Source organism: Stegostoma tigrinum, chromosome 24, assembly GCF_030684315.1.
Source record: "Stegostoma tigrinum isolate sSteTig4 chromosome 24, sSteTig4.hap1, whole genome shotgun sequence".
NCBI lineage: Eukaryota > Metazoa > Chordata > Chondrichthyes > Orectolobiformes > Stegostomatidae > Stegostoma > Stegostoma tigrinum.
The window spans coordinates 39,336,409-39,354,076 of NC_081377.1; positions in this window are offsets into that span (position 1 = coordinate 39,336,409).

Sequence of the window (17,668 nt, forward strand, 5' to 3'; positions counted from 1 at the left end):
ACAGAAGCTTCCATTGTTGGGGAAGATCTGCCTACTGAGTCAGTATGGGTGGAAATTAGGAACAGCAAGGGAGTAGTCACCTCATTAGGGGTTTACTACAGGCACCCCAATAGCAGCAGGGAGATTGAAGAAAGCATAGGTCGGCAGATTTTGGAAAAGTGTGCACGCAGTAGGGTTGTTGTAATGGGTGACTTTAACTTTCCTAATATTGATTGGAACCTCCTTCGAGCAGAAGATTTGAATGGAGCTGTTTTTGTAAGGTGTGTTCAGGAGGGTTTCCTAACGCAGTACGTTGACAGGCCGATGAGGGGAGAGGCCATTCTAGACTCGGTGCTCGGAAACGAGCCGGGGCAGGTATCAGATCTTGTGGTGGGAGACCATTTTGGTGATAGTGACCATAACTGCCTCACATTCTACATAGCTATGGAGAAGGAGAGGATTAGGCAAAATGGGAGGATATCTAATTGGGGAAGAGGAAACTATGACGCGATTAGACATGAGTTAGGAAGCATGGACTGGGAGCAATTGTTCCATGGTAAGGGCACTATAGACATGTGGAGACTGTTTAAGGAACAGTTGTTGCAAGTGATGAGTAAATATGTCCCTCTGAGACAGGCAAGAAGGGGTAAGATAAAGGAACCTTGGGTGACGAGAGCGGTGGAGCTTCTTGTGAAAAGGAAGAAGGTAGCTTACATAAGGTGGAGGAAGCTAGGGTCAAGCTCAGCTCTAGAGGATTACACGCAGGCAAGGAAGGAGCTCAAAAATGGTGTGAGGAGAGCCAGGAGGGGGCAGGAGAAAGGCTTGGCAGAACGAATTACGGAAAACACAAAGGCATTTTACACTTATGTGAGGAATAAGAGAATGATCAAAGAAAGAGTAGGGCTGATCAGGGATAGCATAGGGAACTTGTGTGTGGAGTCTGAGGAGGTAGGGGAAGCCCTAAATGAGTTTTTTGCTTCTGTCTTTACGAAAGAAACAAACTTTGTAGTGAATGAAACCTTTGAAGAGCAGGTGTGCATGCTGGAATGGATAGAGATAGAGGAAGCTGATGTGCTGAAAATCTTGTCAAACATTAAGATTGACAAGTCGCCAGGCCCGGACCAGATTTGTCCTCGGCTGCTTTTGGGAAGCGAGAAATGCAATTGCTTCGCCACTTGCGAGGATCTTTGCATCCTCGCTCTCCACTGGAGTCGTACCTGAGGACTGGAGAGAGGCAAATGTAATTCCTCTCTTCAAGAAAGGAAATAGGGGAATCCCCAGCAATTACAGACCAGTAAGTCTCACGTCTGTCGTCTGCAAGGTGTTAGAAAGGATTCTGAGGGATAGGATTTATGACCATCTGGAAGAGCATGGCTTGATCAATTGCAGTCAACACGGCTTTGTGAGGGGCAGGTCATGCCTCACAAACCTTATTGAGTTCTTTGAGGATGTGACTAGAAAAGTTGATGAGGGTCGAGCTGTGGATGTGGTGTATATGGACTTCAGTAAGGCATTTGATAAGGTTCCCCATGGTAGGCTCATTCAGAAGGTCAGGAGGAATGGGATACAGGGGAACTTAGCTGTCTGGATACAGAATTGGCTGGCCAACAGAAGACAGCGAGTGGTAGTAGAAGGAAAATATTCTGCCTGGAAGTCAGTGGTGAGTGGTGTTCCACAGGGCTCTGTCCTTGGGCCTCTACTGTTTGTAATTTTTATTAATGACTTGGATGAAGGGATTGAAGGATGCGTCAGCAAGTTTGCAGACGACACGAAGGTTGGAGGTATCGTTGACAGTATAGAGGGCTGTTGTAGGCTGCAGCGTGACATTGACAGGATGCAGAGATGGGCTGAGAGGTGGCAAATGGAGTTCAACCTGGATAAATGCGAGGTGATGCATTTTGGAAGGTCGAATTTGAAAGCTGAGTACAGGATTAAGGATAGGATTCTTGGCAGTGTGGAGGAACAGAGAGATCTTGGTGTGCAGATACATAGATCCCTTAAAATGGCCACCCAAGTGTTCAGGGTTGTTAAGAAAGCATATGGTGTTTTGGCTTTCATTAACAGGGGGATTGAGTTTAAGAGTTGTGAGATCTTGTTGCAGCTCTATAAAACTTTGGTTAGACCGCACTTGGAATACTGCGTCCAGTTCTGGGTGACCTATTATAGGAAAGATGTGGATGCTTTGGAGAGGGTTCAGAGGAGGTTTACCAGGATGCTGCCTGGACTGGAGGGCTTATCTTATGAAGAGAGGTTGACTGAGCTCGGTCTCTTTTCATTGGAGAAAAGGAGGAGGAGAGGAGACCTAATTGAGGTATACAAGATAATGAGAGGCATAGATAGAGTTGATAGCCAGAGACTATTTCCCAGGGCAGAAATGGCTAACACGATGGGTCATAGTTTTAAGCTGGTTGGTGGAAAGTATAGAGGGGATGTCAGAGGTGGGTTCTTTACACAGAGAGTTGTGAGAGCATGGAATGCGTTGCCAGCGGCGGTTGTGGAAGCAGGGTCATTGGGGTCATTTAAGAGACTGCTGGACATGCAGATGGTCACAGAAATTTGAGGGTGCATACATGAGGATAAATGGTCGGCACAACATTGTGGGCTGAAGGGCCTGTTCTGAGCTGTACTGTTCTATGCTCTATGTTCTCTGTTTTACACCAGGTGTTTGGTGCAGCAGAGCGCCTTAAACCATTTCTCTTATTTTCCCATCCGTCTTAATAGTGTTTTATTTTAATAAGACTTGCTTTTTTTTAAAAAATAGTCTTACATTCTGCATGTGGCCTTGCACTGCATGTCAATGTCCTCTCCATAAACATATTCTCCTCATCTCTCTCTTTGTTCATTTGTTGATTACCTTCATTAACTGCTTTAGCTGTCCACTCACTGGCAGTGGAAGGAGCTTTAGAGAAGGAAGGTCCGAAACCAAACAAGTTGGAAATTCTCATGTATTCCTTCAGTTTCTTAAAGAGCTTCCTTAAAACTATTTATTTGAACCACTGTTAAAATTTCTGCTTTGGCTCAGTATGTATTGTTGTTTGATATTTTAAAATTCATCCTTGGGAAGTGGGCACTGGTGGCTGGGCCAGTTTTTATTGCCCATTCCTAAATCCTTTGAACCAGGTGGCTTGCCATGCCATTTCAGAGAGTTGTTGAGAGTCGACCTCAAAGCTGTGTAACTGGAGCTATGAGTGGAAGCAATGGCCTAATGTTATTATTGCAGCACTATTAATCAAAAGAGTCTGGGGCATTGGTTCAAATCCCCAACTGGCAAGGAGTAAAATTTAAAATTTTTAATTTAAGAAGAAATCCAGAATTAAGAATTTTCAAGAAAGACCCAGCTGATTCACTAATACCTGTTTAGGTAAATCTGCCATTCTTACTTGGTCTGGCCTACATGTAACTCCAGACCCACAGCAATGTAGTTGACTCTTAACTCCCCTCTGGGCAATTAAAGATCCTGCCTAGCCAGCAAAACACACATTCTGAGAATGAAAATTAGTAAATACTGCTGATGCTGGAGTCAGAGAAAACACAGTGTGGAGCTGGAACACAGCAGGCCAGGCAGCATCAGAGGAGCAGGAAAGCTTGCATTTCAGGTCAGGACACTTCACTTTATAAAAAGACATAGATTTTCCTCCCCAACAAGCGTTAGTGAGTGAGATGTGTTTAATGGCAAATGCCAGCATTTCAATTCCACATTTTTACTTAATTCAGATTTCACCATCTGCCATGATAGGATTCAAGCTCCCATCCCCAGAACAGTAACCCAACAGTTAAATTACAAGCCCAGTGACATTATCAGCATAGCATCACTCCAATGGAAATAAATTTGTGAAAAGGGTCACTTTGGCTTTCCCTTCAGCACATAAAAATAAATTACAGATATGCGTCACTTTTTTATGTTGATGCAGGTTTGATCTTTTTTTTTCTAGGATAACTGTTCAGACACTGTGACTGAACTAGATTGCTGAGTGTATAACCATTCCATGAGCTGCCACAGAAAACAGCAGTCATGGACGACTCTCCAATCTACAAAAGCCCACTGCCACAGGTCCCCGACTGTCGCTTCCATCAACATCTTGCTTAGAACTCAAACAGCAACTCAATCTCATCTCTTCCTATCTAATTCTTGAGTTTAGGTAGCAATTAAATTGGCTTCTCATTGAGTCTGAAGCGGTTTTGAAATTGCTCTCCTTTGCCATATGGGAATTTTAACCAGGCATACAGTGATTTTTATCTGACATCAACATTCATTTTTTACACAATGAGAGCTATTACAAAATTGTATCATTGACTTTATAACATAATCATCGTCTGCGCTTTTAGACAGATTTGATTTCTACATCTCTTAGCACTTTGATGGACGACTTAAAAGGTTATTTTAAATTTCTATTAAAAAAAAGAAGCTCCTTGATGTCAACTTGAGTTGCTTTTGGAAACGGTGCAATCTGTATCGATTGCCATCATGAGAAATTTTATTGGTAGTTTCAAAAATGCAATTTCGAGCCAATTGCTTTGGTAAGCCCTTGCAGTGAGGTACTTTAGGCTGTAACTCTTAAAGTGGTTTTCAAACATCATTATTACAAAAATTAAAGTGAATGGCATTGATGTTTGTTACAACGGCAAGGAGGGCTCTGTCAGCCAGTAGAAAAGCCTTCATTCCCCACTGAATGGCAGCTTCATTCCAAGGAGCTTGTGCACTTGTTGCCAGAAATCCTATCTGAGGAAAGTGGATTTAAGATTAACTCCACGTTGTCCACTGTTTGTGTACTTCCAGCCAGTTTTCTGCCATTGCCGAAGTCACAAACAAACGTCCTCTGCAACTAAAGCATTGTTATGCTCCTCTTCATTCCCATTGCAGCCTAGGACTCCTTTAGCCTTAACATGCACAGTTCAGTGGCTGTGCCCTCAGTTGGTTTCATCGTTGCACTTCTTCAGAGTCCTATTCAACGTTCATTTGAGTTTCTGATCCCACTTCTTCTCTGTCATTAATCAGGATGCAAAAGATGACTTAAAAGTTAATACCAGAATAGTGAAATTATACTTTAATAGGAAGCAATAAACAGGTTGTAACCTTTTTTCCTCTTGAAAATAAGCTGCAGTATGGTTTAATTGGCATCTTTAAAATTAAGAAAGTTTTTTCACTGTATAGATGCAGAGCAGATATGTCTGCTTGTGAGGTTTGTCAAAACTAATGGCCACCAAGAAATTAAGGGGTGGTAATGGTGTAGTAGTATTATTACTAGACTATTAATCCAAAGACTCAGACAATATTCTTGGCAACCTGGGTTGAAATCCTACTATAGCAGATGGTGCAGTTTGAATTCAGTAAAATTCTGGAATTAAGGCATTTTTGGGGCGAAGAACCCATTTTGTTCACTGATATCCTTCCTTGCCCTTGCTTGGCCCGGCTTACATGTGACTCCCGCCACACAGCAATGTGGTTGACTCTTAATTGCCTTCTGGGATAGGCAATTAATGCTGCTCTAGCCAGCGACACCCTGATCCTGTGAATGAATGAATGAAATAAAAACATTGGCAACTCAGGAGAAACTTTCTAGACGAAGAGTGGTACTCATTGCACCAGGGATCTGTTGAGATAATTATTGATGCAGTTAAGTGGAAACTAGATAAGCAAGTGAGTGAGAAGGTATTAGAGGGTTACACTGACACACTTTGAGGAGGGAATCAACTGCTGAGTTATCTTATGAGGAAAGGTTGGAGAGGCTGGGCTTATTTCCACTGGAATGAGGGGTGGCCTAATTGAAGAATATGGAATCCTGAATGGTCTTGACAAGGTGGATGTGACATGCAAAGCATGTTTCTTCTTGTAGAAGAGACCAAAACTAGAGGGCACTGTTCAATAAATACAGCTCACCCCTCTAGGGCAGAAAAACGGGGAGAAATTTTGTCTCTCAAAGCATTGTGCAACCTTCTGACTTTGCAACTCTGACTCAGGAGGCAGTGGATCTGGGATCTTTGAATACTTCTTGTTGAGTTTCAGAGCTGAGGGTCTGAATGGCCTGCTTCTGTTCCAAATTATTTTCATCATATGTTCAACAATGAAGTATAAATAGCAAACAATAGACTGAAAAGCTTGCTTTTATGTTTTGTATTCTCATAAGATGCAAAATCTTGCAGTAATACCATCTGCATCTGTCCTTCATTCTGCTGGCACTGTTCTATCCTGCACCACCCCACTCATACATCGCTTCTGTTTTAGCTGATTTATACTAGAGGTTGCCAGGACAGAAAAAAAGGCTCTTTGGTCCGTCAAATCTGGACTAGTCAAAAGCAGTCAATCTCATTCTTCTAATCCCATTTCCCAGCACTTGGCCCATCTCTTGCAAGCCTTGGTATTGCTACTGTATTTAAACACTTCTTAAATGTTATGAAGGCTCCTGCCTTTACCACACTCGCAGGCAGAGAGTTCCAGATTCCCACAAACCTCTGGGTGAAAAGGTTTTTCCTCACATTCCCTCTAAACCTTCTGCTCCATAACTTACATCTCTGTCCCCGGTCACTGATCCCTCAACCAAGGGGAAATATTCATTCCTGTCTATGCATCTCACAATTTTGTACATCTCATTCACATCCCCTCTTAGTGTCCTCTGCTCCAAGAAAAACAATGCCAGCCTGTCCAATCCCTTCTTAAATGATACAGTCCAGGCCAGGAAACATCCTGGTAAATCTCCCTCTGCACTCTCTCCAGTGCTATCACATCCCTTCTATAAAGTGGATTCAGGAACTGCACACAATACTCTAGCTGTGGTCTAACCAACATTTTATAGAATTCCAGTGCAGTCTCCCTCCTCTTAATTTCTGTGCTTTGAGTAATAAAGACAAATATCCCATATATCTTCTCAATCACTTTATCTACCTGCCCTGCTGCCTGAAGGCATCAGTGGACTTGAACACCAAGGTCCTCCTGATCCTTGGTGTGTCCCAGGGTCCTGATGTTCATTATGTGGTTTGTCCAAGTACATCACCTTACATTCATCTAAACTGAATTCCATTTGCCATTGATCAGACCATTTGACCTACCCGACTATATCCTCCTGTAATATAAGACAATACTCCTCTCTGTTTACCACCCCATCAAATTTCGTATTATCTGGAAACAATCAGGGCTCATCTGGGATTTTGAAGCCAGGACACCTCCAATATTAGGAAACTACAACTCCCTAGGCGAGGATCAAAATCCTAGACCAATGAGCCACTAAACGCACCGAGTCAACTGCTCGGAAGCCTCTATGGTCACCTCTATACCAACATTGCTGCCTAACGAGCTTACAACACAACTTCGAGTTTCTAGCAAATTCTCTGATGTCCATTCACTTATCTCTCTGAGTCATCATTCAATTTTGAACAATCAAGCAGAGTATGCATAGATAAGTGGCCAGAATCACATTCAAATACTGAAAAATTGACCACTATAGAGCAAATAGCTGAAAGCACAAATTTAAAATGAAGATGTTATGAAGAAAGTTTTGTTGTTAAAAGCACAAAGATTAGTTGACCTGAGGCTCGAGTTCCTAATGAAAAACATTGAACTGGAAAATATCAATAAATTCAAGAGATGACAGCTCACTGTATTTTTAGAGGCTAGAAATTGAGGTGTGAAAACAGATACATTACTTGATTTGATTTTGTCAGTCTTGTAGGTAAAGGCTGCACTAGTTGTAAACAAGTGGAGAGTTATTTTTCTATTCATTTCTGGGATGTGGGTGTTGCTGACTGGGCCAGCATTTATTGCCCATCCCTAGATGCCCTTGAGAAGGTGGTGGTGAGCTACTTTCTTAAACTGTTGGAGTCCACCTGCAGTAGGGTGACCCACAAAGCCATTAGGGAGGGAACTCCAGGATTTTGACTCAGCAACAGTGAAGCAACTGTGATATATTTCCAAGTCAGAATGGTGACTCGCTTGGAGGGGAACTTGAAGGTGGTGGTGTTCCCATATGTCAGCTGCCCTTGTCTTTCTAGGTGGAAGTGGTCATGGGTTTGGAAGGTGCTGACTGAGGATCTTTGGTGAATTTCTGCAGTGCATCTTATAGATAGCACACACTGCTACTACTGAGCGTGAGTAGTAGAGGGAGTAGATGCTTGTAGATATAATGCCAATCCATTGGGCTGCTTTGTCCTGGATGGTGTCAAGCTTCTTGATTGTTGTTGGGGCTGCACTTATCCAGGCAAGTGGGGAGTATTCCATCATGCTCCTGACTTGTGCTTGGTAGATGGTGGACTGGCTTTGAGGAGTAACTTTGAGTTACTCACCACAGTATTTCCAGCTTCTCGCCTGCTCTTGTAGCCAATGTGTTTATGTGGTGAACCCAGTTGAGTTTCTGGTCAATGATAACCCCCAGGATGTGGATATGGCAGATTCAGTGATGGTAACACCATTGAATGTCAAGGGTGGTAGTTAGATTGTTTCTTATTGGTGATGGTCATAGCCTGGCATTTCTATGGTGCAAATGTCACCTGCCACTTGTCAGACCAAACCTGGATATTATCCAGATCTTGTTTTTTTGTAAGCATGGACTGCTTCAGTGTCTGAGGAGTTACGAATGGTGCTGAACATTGTACAATCATTGGTGAACGTCCCCACTTCTGACCTTATGATGGAGGGATGGTCATTGATGAAGCAGCTGGAGATGGTTGGGCCTAGGACATTACCCTGAGGAACTCCTGCAGAGATGTCCTGGAGCTGAGATGATTGACTTTCAACAACCACAACCATCTTCCTGTATGTCATGTATGACTCCAACCAACAGAGCGTTTGTCCCCTGATACCTATTGATCCCAGTTTTGCCAGGGCTCCTTGATAACTCACTTGGCCAAATACCTTGATGTCAAGGGCTGTCAATCTCACCTCACCTCTGGAATTCAGCTCATTATCCCATTTTTGAACCAAATCTGTAAAGAAGCCGGGAGCTAATTGGCCCTGACAGAACCCAAACTGGGCATCACTGAGCCGGTGCTGCTTGATAGTACTGTTGATGACAGCTTCCATCACTTTGCTGATAATCGAGAGGAGAATGATGGGGCGGTAATTGGCCGGTAATTGTGGATTTGTCCCGCTTTTTGTGTACAGGACATGCTTGGGCAATTTTCCACATTGCCGGGTAGATACCAGTGTTATAACTGTACTGGAACAGCTCAGCTGGGGGAGCAACAAGTTCTGGAGCACACATCTTTGTATTATTGCCAGAATGTTGTCAGGGCCCTAGACTTTGCAGTATCCAATGTCTCCAACATTTTCTTCATATCACATGAAATGAACTGAATTGGCTGAAGACTGGTATCTGTGATGCTGGGGACCCCTGGAGGAGGCCAAGATGGATCATCCACTCGGCACTTCTGGCTGAAGTTTGCTGCGAATCTTCAACCTTATGTTTTGCACTGCTGTACTGGGGTCTTCCATCATGGAGGATGGAGACTTCTCCTCCTGTGAGTTGTTTAATTGCCCACCACCATTCACGATTGGAGTGGCAGGACTGCAGAGCTTAGGCCTGATCCATTGGTTGTGGGATCGCTTAGCTCTGTCTATCACTTGCTGCTTCTGCTGTTTGGCATGCAAGTAGTCTTACTACACTGGGTTGATACTTCATCTTCAGGTGTGCCTGGTTCTGCTCCTGGCATGCCCTCCTGCACTCTTCATTGAACCAGGGTGATCCCCTGGCCTGATGGTAAAGGTTGAGTGGGGGATATTCCGGGCCATGAGATTACAGATTCTGCTGGAGTACAATTCTGCTGCTGTTGGTGGCCCACAGCGCCTCATGGATGCCCAGTCTTGAGTTGCTAGATCTTTGCGAAGTCTGTCCCCTTTAGCACAGTGATAGTGCCACACAGCATGATGGCGGTTGTTCTCAATGTGAAGGTGGGACTTAATCTCCACAAGGACTTTGCAATGGTCACTCTTACTGATACTGTCATGGACAGATGCAACTGCAGCTGGCAAATTGGTACAGATGAGGCCAAGTATGTTTTTCCCTCTTGTTGGTTCCCTCACCACCTGCCGCAGACCCAGTCTAGCCGCTGTGTCCTGTAGGACCCGACCAGCTCGATCAGACGTACTGTTGCTCAGCCTCTCTTGGTGGTAGGCATTGAAATCCCCCACCCAGCGTACATTTTGTGCCCTTGCCATTCTCAGTGCTTCGTCTAAGTGTTCAACATTGAGGAGCACTGATTTGTCAGCTGAGGGAGAACGGTACGTGGTAATCAACAGGAGGTTTCCTTGACCATGTTTAACCTGAAGCCGTGTGACTTCACTGGGTCCGGAGTCAATGTTGAGGACTCCTACAGCAACACCCTCCTGACTGTATACCACAGTGCCACCCCCTCTGCTGGGTCTGTCCTACTGCTGAGACAGGACATACTCAGGGATGGTGATGGTGGTGGCTTGGACATTGTCTGTAAGGCATGAATCTGTGAGTATGACTATGTCAGGCTGTTGCTTGAACAGTCTGTGAGACAGCTCTCCCAATTTTGGTGCTAACCCCCAGATGTTAATAGGAAAGACTTTGCAGGGTCGACAGGGCTGTTTCTGCCATTACCTTTTCCAGTGCATAGGTTGATGCCAGGTGATCCTTCCAGTTTCAATTCTTTTCAAAATCCTGAAGTAACCCTACACCGATGCTATAAAATCTGAAGGAGAAATGTAATGAGAATCATGAGTACCATAGTAACAGTTACTGCCTCAAGGGGTCTACATCAGTATGAACATGTCAAACAGCCTTAACAAGGACAGTAGATTACATAAAGCAGAAAATGCAAAAATCACAAGATTACAATATCAAATGTATTAATAATCTTAATATCACTTTTAGAATTCAACTGCACTCTAATTTAAGAAAAAGCTAACAAATTTTACAACGTTGACCCTAGTTAATAACTTAAGCTTCCTCCTTCCTGGGATGGTTTATACATGTAAATTGCATTGAACATTCTATAAATTCGGGCGTAAAACTTTAATTTTATTTTGAAGTCGTCTCAATGAACTAGCACTTGAGCTCTTGTTGCAAATTCATCCTCGATAACAAAGCCTTCAGGAGTATTTAATCCTGACTTTGCGTTGTAATGTGTCAGCCATTGTACTAAGCCACTGATCCACAACTCAATTACTTTGTGGATCTCTTATTTCGGATTTATAATGCTTAGCTGTGAATCAGTAAGTGCAGAAAATCTATTTTTTTAGCTGAATGGTTAGGACTGTTTGTAGTGAAATCTATTCATGGCTTAAAATGTCTGTGTGGCTCAGTATTGAGGAGGACTAATCCTCAGTGTCTTGGAATGGAATAAATACTGCTCTGATCCATAGTCTACCCATTTTAGATCTGAGACATATCATATAGATATATGATCATACCTCCACTGAGGAACAACAATCGGAAGAAAGACAGGAACAGAAATAAGCAGGTCATTCAACCCCTTGAGTCTGTTCCACCATTTTTTTTCATGAGTGACTGTGTTGAATCTGCCCACATATCTTGATTAGCTATATAACACAGACATCTTATTCAAAACTTCTACTTGTATGACTTTCTCCCCTGAATGGCATGCTTATGATTTGAAACTTATAGGTAGTCTCTGGCTTGCAAACAGGCTTCACTCTTAAGTCTGTACACAAGTTGACTTCTACACAAGTCCGAACAATGCAGGACGATGCAAAGTAGCTGTTTCTAAAGATTGGAAATGTTTTTGTATCGGGTCTATAAAATAGCACATCTCTATGGGATAGCATTCCTAAGTATGAGCATTCATAAATTGGATAAAAACCAAAAGAACTGCAGACTCTGTAAATCAGGAACAAAAACAAAGTTGCTGGAAAAATCCAGCAGGGTTGGCAGCATCTGTGAAGGGAAAAACAGAGTTAACATGTCGGCTCCGGTGACCCTTCCCGTTTTCAGGACCTGAAATGTTAACTCAGTTTTATCCTTCACTGATGCTGCCAACGCTGCTGGACTTTTCCAGCAACTTTGTTTTTGTTCGTAAATTGTATGTTTGTAAATGAGGGATCCCTGCACATCCTTTCCCCCAGACACGCCCCAGAGGAAGAAATTTATCTGTAATTACCGTACCAAATTTCTGATAAATTCAAAAAGAAAATCAATCAAATCTCTCCTTCCATATTCCAAAGAAAACGTGCTTAATGTGCACAATTATTGTTTTCAGAATCTAATCCTTCAAGGTCTACTGAATCTGAACTGTGTTCAACTCCAATGTCAATATATCATGTTGAATGTGTGCATTCCAAAACTCAACATAATATCCCAAGATGCAAACCAACCAGGTCTTTGTAAAACTGCAATAGTCTTTTCTCATTTCGTAGTTTTTAAAGAATCAGATCTGGAGTAAGTGGTGTCGAAGGAACTGCAGAGTCTGATCTGAGGACTGGCTTGACCTTTAGGATTGTCAAAACCTGCAGGATTGCTGAGTAATCTCTAAGAATTAAATAAAATCTCCTGTAAAATCCTGGAATTATACCACCTGGGCATAAAAGGTAATGCCATTCTTTTCTGTTTATTAATAATGAAAATGTTGAAGATGAGGACAAAGAAAGCTGCTTGATTTGTGCCCACCAGATCCAATCAGAATTACTGATACTACCTGCTGTCACCCTATGGCAGTGGGGATGTAGAAGTGGATGGTTTCTTGGACAATAGGCAACTGCAAAGGAAATATAACGTTGCAAAGGGAATTAGTACTCAGAGTGATACAGCTTTTCTGTCCTTTTGTTCTGTCTGTTTGCCAATGAGACAGTAAATATTGTATGCTAGTCACTGCTCTTCATATCATTTCTAAAGAGATAAAAATCTATAACTTTGTACTTTTGCAGCTCAAAAAAATTCATACAGTGACCATAAGGCTTGGATTTAGCTCTGTTGTGGATAGAAGTAGTTAATGCAACATCAATCCATTATAATTTTTACTTTCATAAGGCAGTGCCCAATCATAGAACAAAGTTGGAAGGATTCAGCCCCTGATATCTCTGCTGGCCCATCATACCTGAGCAGTATATTATAATGGCCTATATCCAAGCTTGGGCTAACAAGTGGCAAATAACATTCATGTCACATAATTGGCAGGCAATGTCCATCTCCGGTTAGACAATCTAGCCACTTTGATATTCAATGGTTCTACCATCACTGAATCCCCTATAATCAACATCCCGCGGGTGACCATTAACCAGAAACTCACTGGACACGGCACATAGGCATAGGAGCAGGTCAGAGGATAGGAATATTGTAAGTACCTCGTCTTCTGACTCCTTAAAGCCTGTTTATCATCTACAAGGCACAAGTCAGTAGTGTGATGGGATACTCTCCACTTGCCTGAGGGTAGAGGGTCCAACAACACTCAAGAAGTTTAACACCATCCAGAACAAAGCAGTCCGCTTGACAGTCACCACATCCACAAGCATCCATTCGCTCCACCAGGAGCTACTTGTCTACTGACCAGCACTCAGTAGCAGCAGTGTGCAGCATCTACAAGATGCACTGCAGATATTCACCAAAGACCCGTAGCCAGAACCTTCCAAACCCATGACCGCTTCCACCTAGAATGACAAGGATGACAGATACAGGGGAGCATCACCACCTGCAAGTTTCCCTTCAAAGTCACTCACCATTCTGACTTGGTAATATGTTGCCATTCCTTCATTGTCACTGGGTCAAAATCCTACAAGTTCCTGTTCTACAGCATTATGGATGTCACCACAGCAGATGGACTACAATAGCTCAAGACACTAGCTCACCACCGCATGCTGAAGGGCAATTAGGGATGGGCAGTAAATGCTGACCAACCATGACGTCTACCCCCTAGCAATGAGCAAAAGAGAAAATTTTGTGGGTTACAGGAACACTTGAAGGTGAAAACCAAGGTGAAGTGAAGCTCATTCTGGTCCAAATTAATGAGTGACAGACCACTTCTGAGCCATTTGTATTCAAGTCTGCAGCTTTTGAAAATTAGGAGTGCAAAAATTTGCACCAGAGTATAGCTTAAGAGAAATGATTGAAGACTTACTAGAAAGGCAGAAGTAAGCAAGCTCTTTTATAAGGCAACAGTGACAATGCCAGCATGATGGATGGAGGATCAGAAAAAGGGGGCTAGAAGTCACAGAGCAAACTTTGAAGGAAGTTTGGGAAAAGTTTAATCCTGGAGATAAATACGGTGAGGTTGAAGCTAAAAAGTGAAATGTGGATTCAAGCATAAATGCAAAATGGGTTGTAAGTAGCTAGTTCATAAACTTCAATGTTTATCCCAAAAACAATACCTTCTTGGTAGATTCAGAACTGAGTGCCCTGCTTCTCAGAGATCGTAGGAACTGCAGATGCTGGAGAATCTGAGATAACAAGGTGTAGAGCTGGATGAACACAGCAGGCCAAACAGCATCAGAGGAGCAAGAAAGCTGATGTTTCAGACCTAGACCCTTTAGAAATGGGGGAAGGGAAGGGGATTCTGAAATAAATAGGGAGAAAGGAGGAGCTGGATAGAAGATGTTTATAGGAGAAGATAGGTGAAGAGGAGACAGATAGGTCAAAGAGGCGGGGATGGAGCCAGTAAAGGTCAGTGTAGGTAGACAGGTAGGGAGGAGATAGATCAGTCCAGGGAGGGTGGGCAGGTCAAGGGGGTGGGATGAAGCTACTAGGTAGGAGATGGGGATGGGGCTTGAGCTGGGAGGAGGGGATAGGTGGGAGGAAGGGCAGGTTAGGGAGGCGGGGACAAGCTGGGCTGGTTTTGGGATGCAGTTGGAGGAGGGGAGATTTTGAAGCTTGTGAAGTCCACATTGATTCCATTGGGATGCAGGATTCCCAAGCGGAATATGAGTTCCTGTTCCTGCAACATTCGAGTGGCATCATTGTGGCCCTGCAGGAGGCCTAGGATGGACATGTTGCCTGAGGAATGGGAGGGGGAGTGGAAATAGTTTGCGACTGGGAGGTGCAGTTGTTTGTTGCGAAACAAGTGTAGGCGTTCTGCAAAGCAGTCCCCAAGCCTCTGCTTGGTTTCCCTGATGTAGAGGAGGCCACATCTGGAACAGTGGATACAATATATCACATTAGCAGATGTGCAGGTGAACATCTGCATGATGTGGAATGTCTTCTTGGGACCTAGGATGGGAGTGAGGGGTGTAGGGGCAGGTATAACACTTACTGCGGTGGCAGGGAAAAATGCCGGGTGTGGTGAGGCTGGAGGGGAGTGTGGATTGGACAAGGGATTCATGGAGAGAGTGGTCCCTCCGGAAAGCAGATAAAGATGGGGATGGATAAATGTCTTTGGTGGTGGGGTCGGATTGTTGATGGTGGAAGTGTCGGAGGATGATGTGTTGGATCTGGAGGTTGGTGGGGTGGTACGTGAGGGCAAGGGGGATTCTGTTTTGGTGGTGAGTGCAGGGAGGGGGTGTGAGGGCTGAGTTGCGGGAAATGCGGGAGACACGGTCGAAGGTGGTCTTGACGGAATTGGGAAGGAATTGCTTCTCAATTGGGATTTTTGTCATCATTCAGCTCATTTGTTATTAAGTTTTGATCAATGAGATTGTTGATTTGTTAACTTATTTTTTAGAAAGTAATTAATACATGCTTTGTAGACACAGCAAGAAGGTGGCTGGTATTGGTGTAAAGGAGCAAATGTATTTATATAGCACTTTACACGTCCGTGACGTCCTAAGATATTTCAGGCAATGAAATACTTCTGAAGTGCAATCATTCTTGCAATCTCAGACACATAGCAATCAATTTTGGCTTAGCAATATTCCACAAAACAGTAGAACATAATGTTGATTGTTGAGAGATAAACATTAGCCAGGTTACCTCTCCCCATATAGTACCATGGAATTCTTTCTGCCCACCCAATGAAATAAAACTGGTCTTATTTTAAGATCACAGTGGAAAGGTGGCAGTTCCAACAGTGCCACACTCTCTCAGTCCTGGCAGTAGAGTCACTATGTAGATTTTATTCTCAAGCTTTTTTTTAAAATTCAATCACGGGATATGGGTGTTGCTGTCTATACCAGCATTTATTGTCTCGCCTTAAGTTTTCGGAGGGCAATTAAGAGTCAACCACGTTGCTGTGGGTCTGGAGTCACATGTAGGCCAGACCAGGCAAGGTTGGAAGATTTCCTTCCCTAAAGGATATCAGTGAGCCAGATTTTTCCTCCCCCCCACTCCCGGAAATGAACAATGCATTCATGGTATCATTAGACTCTCAATTCAGATTTTTAATTAAATTCAAATTCAATTCAATTCATGGCAGGAGTCAAGCCCAGGCTCTCAGATCATTACCTTGGATTAATAGTCAAGTGATAATATCACGAGGCCATTACCTCCCCACATTCAAGTCCCAAGAAATGAAACCCCATTCTCGATTACAGAAGCAAACATCCTGCCAAGTGAACTGCTGCTATCATCTGAATTTGTGGCAAGAATAAAATCTTCAAATGACACAAGGATAAGGCCACCCACAGGTCTGTCACTAGCTCATGTGTGTCCATCGCTGATTAGTCACTCAAATCAAGCAAGAATGTTCAACAGGAACTCTGTGTGCAAGTAGCATTTTGAATGGCCATGGACAAGTATCACTAAAAGAAGAGCCGTTCTTGGAAATGAACAAACTGGACCTCAATTTTTAAGAATTCAAGACCACGTCTGTCTCATTTGCTTGGTTTGCTAGTTTTTCCTCATTTTGATGATGTTACCTAGAATGGTGACGAAACGTCTGAAAACTAACCTTCCAGCTCAGCGAGCAAAATCACATCCAGAACCTCAAACTGAGCTACAAATCTTCTCAAAACTCCCTAGTTTTTCCTAGCTATAAGGGGGAAGGGTAGGGTGAGCTAAAATTAAGTTCTTGATAGATAAGTGAAAGGAGCAGAATGGCTTGACTGTGCCCACTTCATGTGACCACTGCTTAGTTTGTCAGTCTAATTGAGCCTTAGTCTCTGCAGTGTTGGCTACATTCGGTCACTAATGATCTTTTCAGTTGATAGTTTGGTGTCATAACGACAAGAGCTTCATTCAAACAGTTCATCATGCTAAAGGCATGAGATATGTTACAAGAAGCATTAGGTTACCAGTCATAGTGTAGGTTTTGATGTAAACAAGTGCAAACATATTGATTGTGCAGTGAGGGAATGTATTGGGCACAAATTAACAGGTCAGTGGCAGACAACAACTGTATTGAAACCAAGTGGTTTTGACGGCATTGTTAACTATAGCATTGACAGCTGCAGCATACACAGCTATCTGTTTCATACACATGAACGAGTATGATCTTAAGTTATTTTATTGGATAAGACAATGCTTGAGAATTTTGCATACAGTTGTCAACATGATGTCCAAATGTAGCATGTTAAGATTTCTTTAGCACAGCTGCCTTTCCGACTGCAGCCAAGCAGCTAAGTGGCATTTTTAGTAGCAGGGTTTTCAAGCCTCTAGGATTTTCATGCGGTCTAGGGAAGGTCAACCTGTTGGACACAGTTGTGAGCAAAGCAGGAGGAAAATCGCAGGAACTGTTAAAAGATGATGTTTTGTATTTGTTTCCTCAGATGCTATGTGCTTCTGTTTAATGAGTAAAGGTAAAGTCACCATAGCCCATAGGGCAGTTCTGTCTCAGCAGAGAGGAGTGAATGATGTGGCTTAACCTGAGACAAGGGGAGAAGTTGAGAAGGAGAGTCCTTCATGGTAACTTTAGCCAA